General features: G+C 42.5%; 1 protein-coding gene across 2 annotated transcripts in view; it reads left to right on the top strand.

The window, feature by feature from the left end:
• The window catches only part of HOPX (HOP homeobox), a 29456-nt gene that overhangs the window by 2018 nt on the left and 13611 nt on the right, over window positions 1-13827 (top strand). The window contains exon 1 of one of the 2 annotated variants that reach the window (XM_072775174.1): window positions 2644-2801. The exons of the other annotated variant lie outside the window; for it this stretch is intronic. The gene's annotated coding sequence lies outside the window, so the exon portion shown is untranslated. Of the gene's footprint in view, window positions 1-2643; window positions 2802-13827 lie in introns of those variants that run through there. 2 annotated transcript variants of the gene reach the window in all.

Below are 13827 nucleotides of genomic sequence, written 5' to 3'. Positions count from 1 at the left end.
GAACTCAGAGAGGGAGAAAAACCATTAGAGACTCTATCACAGAAAACTGAGGGTCCCTGGGGGGGGGGGGGGACTGGAGTAACTGGGTGATGGGCATTAAGGAGGGCACATGATGTAATGAGCACTGGATGTTACGTAAGACGGGTGAGTCACTGACCTCTGCCTCTGAAACCAAGAATACATTTTATGTTAATTGAATTTAAATAAAAATTTTAAAATGCAAAAGAAAAAAATAGAATCTGGAAAAAGCCAAGGACCTTTCCCAGGTAGTTCCCCCTGCCCCCAACACATGCCTTGACATTCATTTTCTGGAGCCCTAGAACCCCACGGACCCCAAATGAATGCACCTAAGCTAATGCATTATTTTTAAACTGAGCTGAAACCTGCTCACTAGGAATCTGCAGAGAGGTAGTGGGGAGTTGGCCACCAAACGGAAGCTCGCTTTTAAGGTCACAAAGGTCTGATTCCCATCAAGGAAATACTGATAAAGGGGTTTCTCTGGGCAAAGATAAGTTGGGGGCCTAAGGGAAGAGAAAATAAACAAAAGGTGGATTCTGTTCTCAGAGAGCTTGAAATCTGAAGTATAAGGACATAACACGAAGCCAGGTGAAAAATAGAATATATGGTATGATTCCATTGGTATAAAATGATAGAAAATGCAAACTATAGTAACAGCAGATCAGTGGTTGGTTACCTGGGGAAGAGAAGGGGGGAGATGAGGGGTGACAGGATTACCAAGGGGCACGGGAGACTTTTGGGGGTGATGGACATGTTCGCTATTGTGATTGTGGTAACCATTTCTTACCAGATCATACACTTCAAGACATGTGCAGTATGACATGCCAATTATACCTCAACAAACAATACTGTTTTCTGTATAATTAAAGGCATTTCTAAAAACCAGCCTATGCAACATCCTGAAAATAAGAAGTATGTTTGTAAAAAAAAGTTAATTCAGTAAATAAAATGGAGCATCAGACTGTCAGGATTGTGGGGTTTTATGGAACTTGGAAGATTCCAGAGATCATCTAACTCAGCAATTACAGATCTGGAAAACTGTTTTTAAAAATACCTAGGATGGGCCCCAACCCAACCAATTAAATATGGATCCCTGGGTGTGCAGTCCTGGCATTGTGGGTTTTTGTTTTGTTTTGTTTTGTTTTGTTTTTCTCAGCTCCCTGGGTGATTCTAATGTGTGCTGCCAGGGATGAGAACTAATTGAAACCCCAACCTCTCCCTTGACACACGAGGCCAGGGAAGCCCGGAGAGCGGGTGGGTCTGCCCCTGACCATACAACCACCGAGTCCTATGACCCAAGGAAGACAGCAGCAGGATCTTGGAGGAAGAGGAACCCCTGAGACCACAGGGGCCTCAAAACCACACTTCCAGCTCTAGCTAGGATGGGGCATTGGGTGCATTTCAAGCAAATTCATGGAACTCAGACACTCAGTGCAGCCAGAGGGAAGAATTACCCAGAACCTCAAAGGTGCATTATTTAAGGATTGTGCCAATGCGTGAGAAGAGAATGGTGAGAAGGGATGTTGCAAAAAACGAATGCTTCCTTTTGTTCCCTCAAAAATATCTGGGATAAGTCAGAGGATTAGAGTCACTGAGAGATTCGCAGCAGACACTCTGCTGGGGCGGGGAGGGGTGCACTGGGCCAAGATGTTCTTTGGGGAAGTAGCTCGAGTTCTCAGCATTGGAATGAGTCTATTTGGCACCACGGGGGCTTTTCATTGTGATTTCCAGCTCAGCCCCGGGCAGAAGCATGAGTGGGTGAAGTCTGTCTCTGTGGCTACCGCTGTTCTGTCTGTGTGGGTGCAGAGGTGCTCATGGGACCACACACCTCACCCCCTCTGCCTGGGCCACTAGATGTTTCAGGTGGTTTCTCAGCTCCCTTCCAGCCCAAACGCATCTGACTTCCAGGGTCTCCTCCCCTTAGGGCTTTGCCTCTGTCTCTGGAAAACTAATTAAAGTTATGATGTTAATAGACAATAATTGTTTAATGAGTTATGTTCCTCTCCCCTGCCCCCCAGTATATTAAATAGGTTCTAACAAGATAACATATCTGGGAATTCTTTGAAATGTTATTTAAATATATTACCATTAGAGGCTATCAGGGGAATCGAAGTGTTAGGGAAATGTGTGTATAGGCCTTCGTGGTGAGAATTCCAAGCAACTTGCTGGGGGAAAATATACCAAGTTTGGGGGTTTGCAGTAGAATTCCTCAAATCACACTGCACAGGGAATTCCCTACGGACCGTGGGGCTGACAGATGCTTTCTCTGAATTGGTCTACTGTGCCATGCGTTCGTGCTTATTAGCCATGACTACATTTATCTTCCTGAAAAACAGAGCGCCACCGTAAGGACACTACAGTGGAGGTTACACGTCAAGAAACTCTGCTCACAGGGCCTTATAAAGATTACCTAGCTCCTTCTCCCATGTGGAAGGCTGGCACTGGCAGGGCAGCTTGCCTAGCCTGGGTGACAAGGGGCCTCCTTCCTTGGGGACCCAGTCCTGCAGCCTGGGGCAAGGGACCCCCTCAGTTCCTGTGACTCGGGGTCCTCACCAACCCTTTCTTCCATTTGGAAAGCTGAGGTTGCCGCAGCTCTTGGTGGCAGGTGCCCGGTGGCAGTTGTGTGGGGCACGTCCTGCCTCTGAAGAGGGGTGTGGCCAGGTGTGTGATTAACCTCCCTCAAGGGAAGCAAAGTCTGCAGGCAGCTGGAGCCCAGAGCAGCTGGGCAGCCAGAGGGCACAGTCTTCACCGGGGAGCGTGGCATCGAGGACGGGAGGAAGAAGGTGAGCACCATCCTGGCTCCTGGGAGTCGGGGAGACGGAGCCCTACACTCAGGAGGGAAGGATTAGGCAACTGGCTTGGCGGAGGGAAGGGGGGGCAGGCAGCCAACACTGGTTTAGTGCTGCTGTTTGCTTCCTCTTGCCATTCAGAGTTTCACCAAGAGTAATACTTTTTTGAAATATGAGTGGCATGATTGCACAGGGGAGAAAATAGTTTTGTAGACCAGTGACCAAATTTCTGCCTTCTTTGGATGCCTTTTCTTTCTTTTTTTTTTTTTTTTTTTTTTTTAATTCATGAGAGACAGAGAAAGCGAGAGAGAGAGAGGCAGAGACACAGGCAGAGAGAGAAGCAGGCTCCACGCAGGGAGCCCGACGTGGGACTGGATCCTGGGTCTCTAGGATCAGGCCCTGGGCTGAAGGCCGTGCGAGACTGCTGAGCCACCTGGGCTGCCCTGGATGGCTTTTTCTTTAAATAGTTCCCCCTCCCCTTTGTTTTCAAATTCTCTTAGCATGGAGCATGGCATGGTTTAGTTCACTCAGACATTTTTTTTAAGGCTGTGTCATGACCTAACCCAGATTAATTTTTAAGATGTTGTCGATGGCTTCCTCAAACTTTTAAAAAGCCGAGTGAATGGGGCTGGTCAACAGAAGGATGCAAAGATGAAATTGTTGGCAGAAGGATGGCATGTGGCCCACAGTAATTTATAGAGTGCTCACCTGCCCATTTAAAAGCCAGCACCTGGGGATCCCGAGGCAGCCCCTGGACCGCAGCCATCCTGTCTACTCGCCTTGGGCAGGCCGGCGGAGAACTGGCTTGAGGCTGCAAATATGAGGGATTCTCCTGATGCAGGGGGTGTGTGCATCTGCTCTCTTCCTGGCCCTGGCTCCCTTCATCACCCCACCTTCCAATGACCCTGATGTGGATTTGGCATTCCAGGGCTGTTGATTCTGAACACATGTGGGGTTTGGGTGTGTAGATACATGACCAAACAGGTAGAGGTCAGGCTGTCCTTTCTCTTTGCTGGGTAACTCCTTTCATCAATCTTCAAGCAATATGTTAAACACTCTTCCACAGACTCCCGGTGTAGACAAGTCCTGGCAGATGATAGCCCAGCCTAGGGAGCAGAGTATGGGTCTGATGTTCAGGAATCTGGGTCCTATTTTCGGTTCTAATTCAGTTGTAGTGGAATTTTAAAGCAGAGGAAGCCCGAAATATCAGTTGTCCCAGTGGATTGTTAATAGCTGCCTCCCCCCCGCCCCCGCCTTTCGTTTTTTTTTAAATTTTTTTTAATTTTTTTATTTATTTATGATAGGCACACAGTGAGAGAGAGAGAGGCAGAGACACAGGCAGAGGGAGAAGCAGGCTCCATGCACCGGGAGCCCAACGTGGGATTCGATCCCGGGTCTCCAGGATCACGCCCTGGGCCAAAGGCAGGAGCCAAACCGCTGCGCCACCCAGGGATTCCCCCCCGCCTTTCGTTTTTAAAAAATACTTGGCCTGAGCAATAAACTATATGGCCACCTATGAATACAATGCATAAAAGTTTAAGAATAAAGTGAGTTGTCCTGCATCTTAGGATCAGTTGGTAGCTGAGCTGGCTCTGGAACCTAGACCATTCTGGTCTTTCTGCCAAGTCACTCACTCTCTCTGTGACTCAGGGTCCTCGTGGGAAGCAAGTATCTGTACAGCGCAGATGAAGAGCTGATATATTTATATTGGCTTGCCAAACAGAAGTTCAACATGAACACTGGGGGTTCAAGGAAATGTTCGCCACAAGGTCAAATTACTCTATTTGCTTCAGGTTCTAATGTTAGCTTATGGCCATGTTTGGATAATGATAGAAACTCTTCTAAAAGTAGAGAAGTTAATTTTTACCCATCTTCATGTAATTTCTTGTAATTTGCTTCTGGTAGTTTTGATAAAACGTGGCCAAACATGAAAATCCTCCAGATCTTTCAGAACTACTCTGTCCTTTGATGTTAAAAACAAAACCAGACACAATCTAAGGCGACATTGATCCGTTCTAATCTCTTAGTGTGTATGGAAACCAATGGCTGTCATTCTAGCCACTAGACCCAGAGGCCTGGAAGTTTCCTGGAATTCTCAAGGACATGACAGATATGCTTAAATAGTCTAGTCTTCACTGCTGTAGTTTCATTTCCTTCCTGTGTGGTTTCTCCCTAAGAAAGTTATATAAACAATGTCTCTAGCTCTTATGCCCCTCTCTCCTTTCAAATTTCTAGCCTACTAGTCCCCCAGAGTGAAATTTATTTTTAGAAAAAACTCAAAATCAATAACTAGCGCTTGGAAGGATCTGTTCCCTTATTACATATTGTTCATACCCTTCCTGGGGAGTAGAATAGCATCCTTTGGAGATGGCTGGCTTTGGCATGAATGAAGCAGGACTAGAGAAAGGGGGAGGTCATCTCCTTTTTCATTAGCACTATACCTGGTTTGAAGGCAGACACTTAACTGACTGAGGCATCCAGGTTCCCCGCCCACCCAGCCTTTCTGCAACATCCCTCTAATGCTCAGAGGAACGACCTACAGGAGGTTCAGAGTTATCCCCCAAGCTGGACTTTGTGAAGTATCTGTCCTTTTCAATTATTTTGTGATGTTAATAAGAAGGCTGTAGCTGCACATCCTGTGTTTATCCCATTAGTTGAACACCTGTTCATAAAAACAACTGGGTAAAAAAATAAAGCCCGTATAACTGAGTCTCACGGCAACAAGCAGCATGCATGGTTGGACTTTGACATGACTTGGAGCACTACAAAGTACCAGGTGCATGTCATTTTACTCGTTACCTAATTACAGTCATAAAATAAGAATGGTGGTTGGACCATAAAAAATAATAATCGATTCAAGTATATTTGCATAGAGATAACTCCATTCTTCAAAGAGTCTTTTCTAGACATTTCAAAGTGTACAAACAACCTACTTGCATTAGACAGGTTACAACAGCCTACAAACAGACAGCCTAACCATCTACGGATCACGCATGTGCGATACCGTGGAAGTCCCTAACTACTGTTCCTTAGTATGTAATTAGGGCTCAGGCAAAAATATTGTAGAATCCAGTATACACTTAAAAAAAATAATAAATCATGATGGGCACTTCCTCTCCCTCTGCCTGCCACTCCTCCTGCTGTGCTCACTCTCTCGTTCTCTCTCTCTCTAATAAATAAATAATTTTTTAATAAATTATTTTTAAAAAATCATGATGAGGGCAGCCTGGGTGGCTCAGCGGTTTGGCACTGCCTTCAGCCCAGGGTGTGATCCTGGAGACCTGGGATCGAGTCCCACATCGGGCTCCCTGCATGGAGCCTGCTTCTCCCTCTGCCTGTGTCTCTGCTTCTCTCTCTCTCTCTCTGTATGTCTCTCATGAACAAATAAATAAAATACTTTTTAAAAAAATCATGATGAAATGTCCCCAGAATTACAATCAGGCAGCCTTTTTCAGAGTCAGGCACTGGGAAAAAACTCTCCAGAAAAAAACTCTAATTTATTTGAGAAAATGGCTACAGAGCAGTATAACATATCTACCTGACTCTCAGTTATCTATGTGTGGCTTCACTGGATTCGATTTTTTTTTTTATTCGATTTTTTAAATACCAGACTGATCTCTATGATCAGTGTTTAAAAAGATTTTGAGCACCCCTCCTCTTCTAAGAAAGAAATCTATCTTTCCCTACCCTGCACCCTATTGCTCTAATTAATTTAATTAATGTTCTCCTGGTCAAGCAGAATTAGGAAGCTAAATGGGTAACCAAAAATGAATAACTTAAAACATAAAAAGGATATATATAGGGGCGCCTGGGTGGCTCAGTTGGTTAAGCATCTGACTCTTGATGTTGGCTCAGGTCATGATCTCGGTCATAGGATCAAACTCCTCAGTCAGCGGGGAGTCTCCTGAAGATTCTCTCTTCTTCCTCTACTCCCCCCTACCTCTTGCTCTCTAAAATAAATAAATCTTTTTTTTTTTTTTAGTGTATTTATAATCAGCCATTTTACTTACTCATGCCACTTTTCCTCTCTACAAACTGTTTAGACAGTTGGCTTTTCTGTTATTTGCTTCTAGCCTTAGTAATGCAAATTTCTCTTTATGTTTAATGGTTTTCTTTAGAAAATATTGAGATCTGCACCCCCTCCCCCAGCAGAAATCTATTTGTCTGATTTCTTGGTGTATTAGGGCATGAGACATTTTCAAAGAGATTTGATCATTCAATTTACTTCACAAGTCTCACCCCTCCCGGATTATCTGGTTTGAAAAGCCCAGAGCACATGGCTGTGCCGGTGGAAAATTCTAGTACAAGCTGTTTTTTGTTCCTTTGTTTATATTTGATCATAGGACCAAAGTCTGTTTGAGATGTAATGAATATTCACACTTACTAAGCATTAGCACAACCATACTAACAATACCCGAAACAGGCAGAGGCCCAAGCATATTCACCCCATCAGACAAATTCCTATCCTACCTATTCAAAGTGGAATAAAAATGAAAGGTCAGGAAATTTGAAGCTATAGTGTATTCTCTTATCTTTAACCACAAGCTGCAACAATATGATTTCTTAAGAGCAAAAGCAGCCTCCTGTTCGCTACCATGGTTAGGAATATGCGTTTCTGTTCTCCAAGGTTCTAACAGAACTGCATCTTGCTACCTTGCTACTCTGTAACAGCAGTGCAGATACCTGAATTCAACAGGAATATTTTTACTATCCCATACCTAAGTGAGAAATGTAAAGTTTTACAACACGGGGACCAGATGTCCAGGTTCGCCCGGGACACTTCTGATGTATGCTGTTGTCTTGATGTAATTATTCATAGCGTCCCTTTTACACCTATGTGTTCCAGGTTAGATGGCGAATTCTTTGGTCACGTTACTTTAACAGATAGGCTGAATATTAAAAAGCACCTTGGTTCAAAATGTTTCAAGGGCTCTTTAGTCGTCCTTTGAAGTGTTCAGGCACAAAGTGTTCAGCAAACCAGGGACACAGCCTGGAATATGCCACGGTATTCCCTTTCAGCAGGTCAGTGACATTAGTAAACTGTTGTTGAGGAATAGCATGATAATTTAAACCCAGGCCATGCTGATCGTTAGAATTGTAGAGGACAAATGATCTCAGAGGTCATCTGGCCCAGCATCTTCGCTTTTCTAGATGAATAAATCATTACACTTCTGGAAACGTGAATGTCATTGTACAGTTTTCTAAGTTGTTTCCTGAGCCGACTCTCACTGGATCACAATTGAAGTAGGCAAGGAAGGAAGTTTTTAGCCACATTTTACAGAAAAGAGAACTAAGTTTCAAATAAGTTAAAAAAAAAAACAAAAAATCCACACCTGGCCAAGGTCATGAGACTATGAAAGTAGAGGAGCTAAAACTGAAATGCAGCTCTGACTCTTTGCCCAGTGCTCTTTCCAATATATCATACCGGGTTAGTATTTTCATTCATTAGTGAGGATTTAAAATATATCTCCTACGTATAATCCATTAAAGATCTACCACCCTTTCTCTTCCCCACCTGCAGAGCGCTCTGGCCAGCAACTGAACTGTTCTGGCCCGACAGCGCCTCTTGGTGGCTGGCCCAGGAAGTGCAAAACACAAACCCTTTCCTATCCCCTTCTTCCTTGTCCCTTGGGTAGAAGAATGAGGAGGTGAGGACCATGGGAGGTTACCTCTGGCTTTTTCTTTATGTTCATTAATTATGTCTCAAACAGCCTGATTCTTACATCAATGCTTCTCAGCATTCCCCTTCTCCCCCCTCTCCCTCTCTTGATTTCATCTCTGAGACGAATACAGCTCTAATGATTATGCCTTAATAAGACATGGTGAAGTCAGACTTCCTGAAGTGAAAATAAAGTTCCATCACCATGCATCCGTATGTATTCACTTCCCATCCCACAATGTGTCAGGGACTGCTCCTGACTCTTGGGATACATCAGACTTGTGCTATAAACCTCCAGCCTCTTCCAAGTTCCCTGAAACCCCTTCAATATCTGCACCAGAACCCCATTTCTCTGAGCCAAGTTTCAAGTAAAACTCTTTCTTAAGCATTTGCCTTCAAAGTGAAATGATATTAAATTTCCCTAAGATATTTCAACAGGATTATTTTCTACTTTTTTCTTTCTGTAACAAATATGTAGCATTTTAGTTACACTCTATGTGTGGGTTAGCCTCAGGTTCTATCCACAATTCTGTTCTGTCTAGAGAAAACTTTTTCTGAATTCGTAACAGTCACTACAGAGATAGCCTTTTGGAATAGCAATCTGGAGCAATAGGGAGATCTCCCACGAGGAGATGACAAAAATGAGGTTGCTTTCTTTCATTTGCCCATTTATTTCTTTTTTTCTTTTTCTTTTTTTAAAGATTCCATTCATTCACTCATGAGAGACACAGAGACACAGGCAGAGGGAGAAGCAAGCTCCATGCAGGGAGCCCGATGCAGGACTCGATCCCAGGACTCCAAGACCACACCCTAGGCCAAAGGCAGGTGCCAAACCGCTGAGCCACCCAGGGATCCCCTGCCCATTTATTTCTAAGGAGGTTGATGAAATCCTCTACTTATTTCACAGCATGAAGAAGCCCAAGGTTTTATTATTGTCTTTAACCATTTCCTCATATTTCTACATACAAAGCTTCGACTTAGAGCATGACTTGGGCTACCAGTGAAAAGAACTCAGTGTGTACACAAAAAATTTTATTTCCAGGATTAATTAACAATTAATTCACCCCTTCTTCCAACAGCTTTTCCGAGCTTACTATCATCTGTAAGTAGCTATAGAAAGTCTAGACTGCAGAGGGACTCATTTCAACAAGTTTCAGGATATTCCTTAAATCAATAAAACTCTGTAAATCTAGGGATTAAGTAGCAGCCACAATCCCTAATACCAGCTGGTCTGGTTGAAGCCAACATTTCTATTCCATTCTGTCAGATGCTGACACCTTTTCTCATTTGTACACTATATTATTCATATAATGTCATCTTTCAATTATCTCTGTTCCAATTAAAGAAGAGCATGTGGGGGAAAGAAAGCCAGCCTGGCTGGTGGTGCTGGTAGTGTTAACTGAAATCACTAGCTAATCCATTTAGCTAGGTCAGAGCCTTGTCTGGTCACCATGTTTGTTTTGAAACATGTCACAGGGAGGAAGACATTGCTGCCAGACTGGCTCCACCCCACAGGGAGCCAGTGTAGACACAGGACACTGCCTTACTTTTCTCCCAGGAGGCACCACCTGGCTTTACCTCTTCTCTTTCCACAACCACCCATCAAGGCTCTTCTGTCTACACGGCTACTTCATGCAAAGAGGAGATATAGGGTAGTGGCTAAGAAGATGGACGCAGAAGCTAGACTTTCTGGGTTTGAATCTCTTCTCTACCACTCACTTGGTTTGTATTTGGGGAAAGTTTTATACAGCTCCTGGGGAAAGGTATCTAAGTTTCCATATACATCAGTTTCTACAAGTATAAAATGGAGATGAGTGCCTCTACCATAATGCTCCTTCCTCTGACGGTTACATGAGGTAACTCATCCACGACATAGGACTGTGCCAGGCATATAGTAATTGCTCAATAATAATAATAATAATAATAATAATAACGTTGTTATTGTTATAGCAGGGATGAGGTTTCTGTATGCAATTTGATAATAGGAATCAGCTCTGTGCTGTTTTAGGCAGGGAGGACTAAAAGACATTAGAAGGCTGGAAAGTTATTTTTTCCAATGTAATGTTTTGGTTTTGAACTTGGTCAGTCCTGGTTGTTGAAAGAAAACACAGAACAGTATCTTTCCAACTTATGTCCTATATCAAGTCCTGCCAGATGCCATTGGTTAAGTTCAGTTCAGCAGACAAATAATAAGCACCTATTAAGTGCCAGATACTCCTAATGAATGCTGGTGAGATATAAATGTACAAGAGATGACATATTCCCCATAGAAGAGCATATAATTTAGTGGGGAAGACAGGCCCAGGAACAAATGATTTTAAAACAATTTCAATTTGGTCATTTTTCTCATAGGCCAACACAGCCTAGAAAAATCTACTCACCAAGTCATATTTTTTCCTGCTTATTTTTAACTCCTTACTATTCCCTTTCTGCCCTATTAATGCTTCCTTATTAATAAATAAAAAGATAAATTGAAAAGTGCTGGTGAGAAATGAGAAAAAAAATACCAACAACTAAATTCAAATCAATGCACAGTATAGAAGTGCTAATAAGAAAACATGCTAAAGATAGGACATCCTCACCTCCTCCCATCCCCACCTCATTAGTTTTGAGACATTCCATCCAGGGATATGTCTTATGATGAAGGAATACAGACGCATTTGATTTTTTTTTTTAAAGATTTTATTTCAGAGAGAGAGAGAATGAGAGGTTAGGAGGGGCATAGGGAGATAAAGAGAGAAGCAGACTTTCTGCTGAGCAGGAAGCCCAATGTAGGGCTTGATCCCAGGACCCAGAGATCATGACCCGAGCCAAAGGCAGACGCTTGATCAACTGAGCCACCCAGGCACTCCAGCATTTGATTTAAAAAAAAAAAATTTTTTTTTTAAGGAAACTGCAGCCCAGAAAGACCAAAACTTTCAACTGTCCTTACCAGCTTGCCACCCAGGAGCTGCCCTGCTGAATGCCTAGCCCACAGTCATTCAAAGAACTTCCATAAGCAAGCACTTTACAGTTTAGACATACTTCCCTACAATAATGTCATATGAACTTTATAACAAAGCTGTGAGCTAGGTAAAGGTGTGTGTTATATCCCTTCTTCACATGAGAGAACTGGAGGTATTGCAAGTGATGTCTTTTGTGTTTTGGGTTTTTTTAAATGAGGCTCTGCACCCAGCATGGAACCCAATGCAGGGCATCTCATTCTTCCTGCTTTGTTGAATCAATTGTAGCCTGTTCTGGGAGAACAGGTGCATGCCATTGTGAGCTGGCAGGTGGTTCTGCATGTGCCAGGAGCTCTTAAACCAAGTCAAAAACTAAGAGCTCAGATCTTACTGGACAAACTTGAACAAATCTCCCCACTTTATCTGTACCTCTAATAATGGAGTCAGAACAAAACTCGAGAGGGGTGAGTCCGTTAACCCTGTTACCTTGGTGTCAAGTAGACACTAGGCTTTCCCGGGAGGCATGTGGAGGGCTGCAAGAAGTCTGCAGTAGCAGCTAAGGGAACGAGGCTGGAGAGACCACAGCAGGTCAGCAATGCCTGCCCCACACTGGGAAAGACTGGCTGCCACCAGCCCCAGTTCTTCACTAAATTAACAGATAACAACTCCAGTTAGAGCTCAGCAATCCAAATAGGTGATTCAGTGATATCTTAGAATCTCTGATATCAGTAGACCATAAGGAGAATATAGGTTTTTAAAAATATTTTATTATTTATTTTAGAGAGAACGAGCAAATGGGGGAGAAGGGAGAAGCAGAGGGAGAAGGACAAGCAGACTCCATGAACGTGGAGCACCAGGCAGGGCTTGATCTCATGACCCTGAGATCATGACCTGAGCTGAAATCAAGAGTAGGACGCTTAACTGACTGAGCCACCCAAGCGCTCCAAGAAGAATATATTTTTAAAGGTATAAATCAATCTTGTTGCTCAAGATACCACAAACTGCCTGTACTGCTAAAGCCAGAATTCTGGGTTTTCCTCTGATGCTATAAACAAGTTAGTTAACCTTTCTCTAACCACAAAACAGGACTAATTCCATTCTGATTACTATGAAAGGATTATGAAAGAAATCAAAAGAACTAATAGCAACCTGCTTTTGAACTGGAGCTCACACCCCCTGCTCCTGGCATCGCAGTCCAAACACAAGAACACATTATTTGGTTTTACATGTTTATATCCTGTTTTAAACCCACAGCCTAATAGTGTTTTTACACTTCCTGTCTATCCCTACATCCTTTCTTCTTTTACTCAGTCATTTTAAATCCATATCTGTTATTTTTGTTCGGAAACTTTGATACTAACTTTGCAGGGGTGGGGGTGGATAATTAATATGGTTAACATGTTGTTTTAAATTTTTTTTTTTAAGTATAGAATCCAGTCCTCACTTCCAGGAGCTCTGTAAAAGGGAAAATAACATTTTTAGCATAAGACAGACAAAAGATCTAATATAATTGGTTTTCCATACATCTTTTGTATTGTTTTTGGTGACCCATGAAAATAACAAGCTAGCCTAGAGACAGACACTAAACTCAAAAAACCCTCAAATCTCCTGCTGGGCTGAAACAGGGAATGCTTTTATACAGTAAATAGTAAACATATGGAACCTTTTAGCCCCAAGAACTTATGCAAGCTGAACACATAAATAGCTGCAAGAGGTTTAGGTATTACTCATGGATAAAAAAAAAATACATAACAAAAATTAGCAAAAATTAAGAAGTTTGACAGTACTGATGAGGATGTGGAACAAGGAAATGCTATACATTGTAGGAGTATAGTTCAACAACTTTGGGGGAAAAGTTGATATTATTTGTAAAGTTAAAAGCCACATAATCTTGGGGCACCTGGATGATGTAGTTGGTTGAGTGGCCAACTCTTAATTTTGGCTCAGGGTCATGATATTGAGCCCCAAGTAGGGTTCCCTGCTCAGCAGAGAATCTGCTTGAGGTTCTCTGTCCCTCTGCCCCTTCCCCCCCAAGCACTTTCTCTCTATATAAAATAATCTTTTTTTTTAAAGGCCACATATCTTAAGACCTGTTCCGCTTGTGTATACCTAGAGAAACCCTCCTAGATGCACTTCAGAAGGCATATGAAAAAATATTCCAGGAGCAATGTTCATAATAGCAAAAAACTGAAAACCAAATATCTACCAACAGGAAAAGACATAAATAAATTATAGTATATTCACAAAATGGAAACAGCACCGAATATGGATGAACTTCTCTACATGCAGAAATTATGGGTGAATCTTGGAAATTATTGATGAAAAAAGCAATTCATAGAATAATTATATATAATACTACTTTATATAATTCCAAAATATACAAAGCTAAAATAATATGTTCTTTTAGGGATCCATACAT

Source organism: Canis lupus, chromosome 14, assembly GCF_048164855.1.
Source record: "Canis lupus baileyi chromosome 14, mCanLup2.hap1, whole genome shotgun sequence".
Classification (NCBI taxonomy): domain Eukaryota; kingdom Metazoa; phylum Chordata; class Mammalia; order Carnivora; family Canidae; genus Canis; species Canis lupus.
Note: the sequence above shows the minus strand (reverse complement) of the source record. Positions and strands in the feature narration are given on the sequence as shown.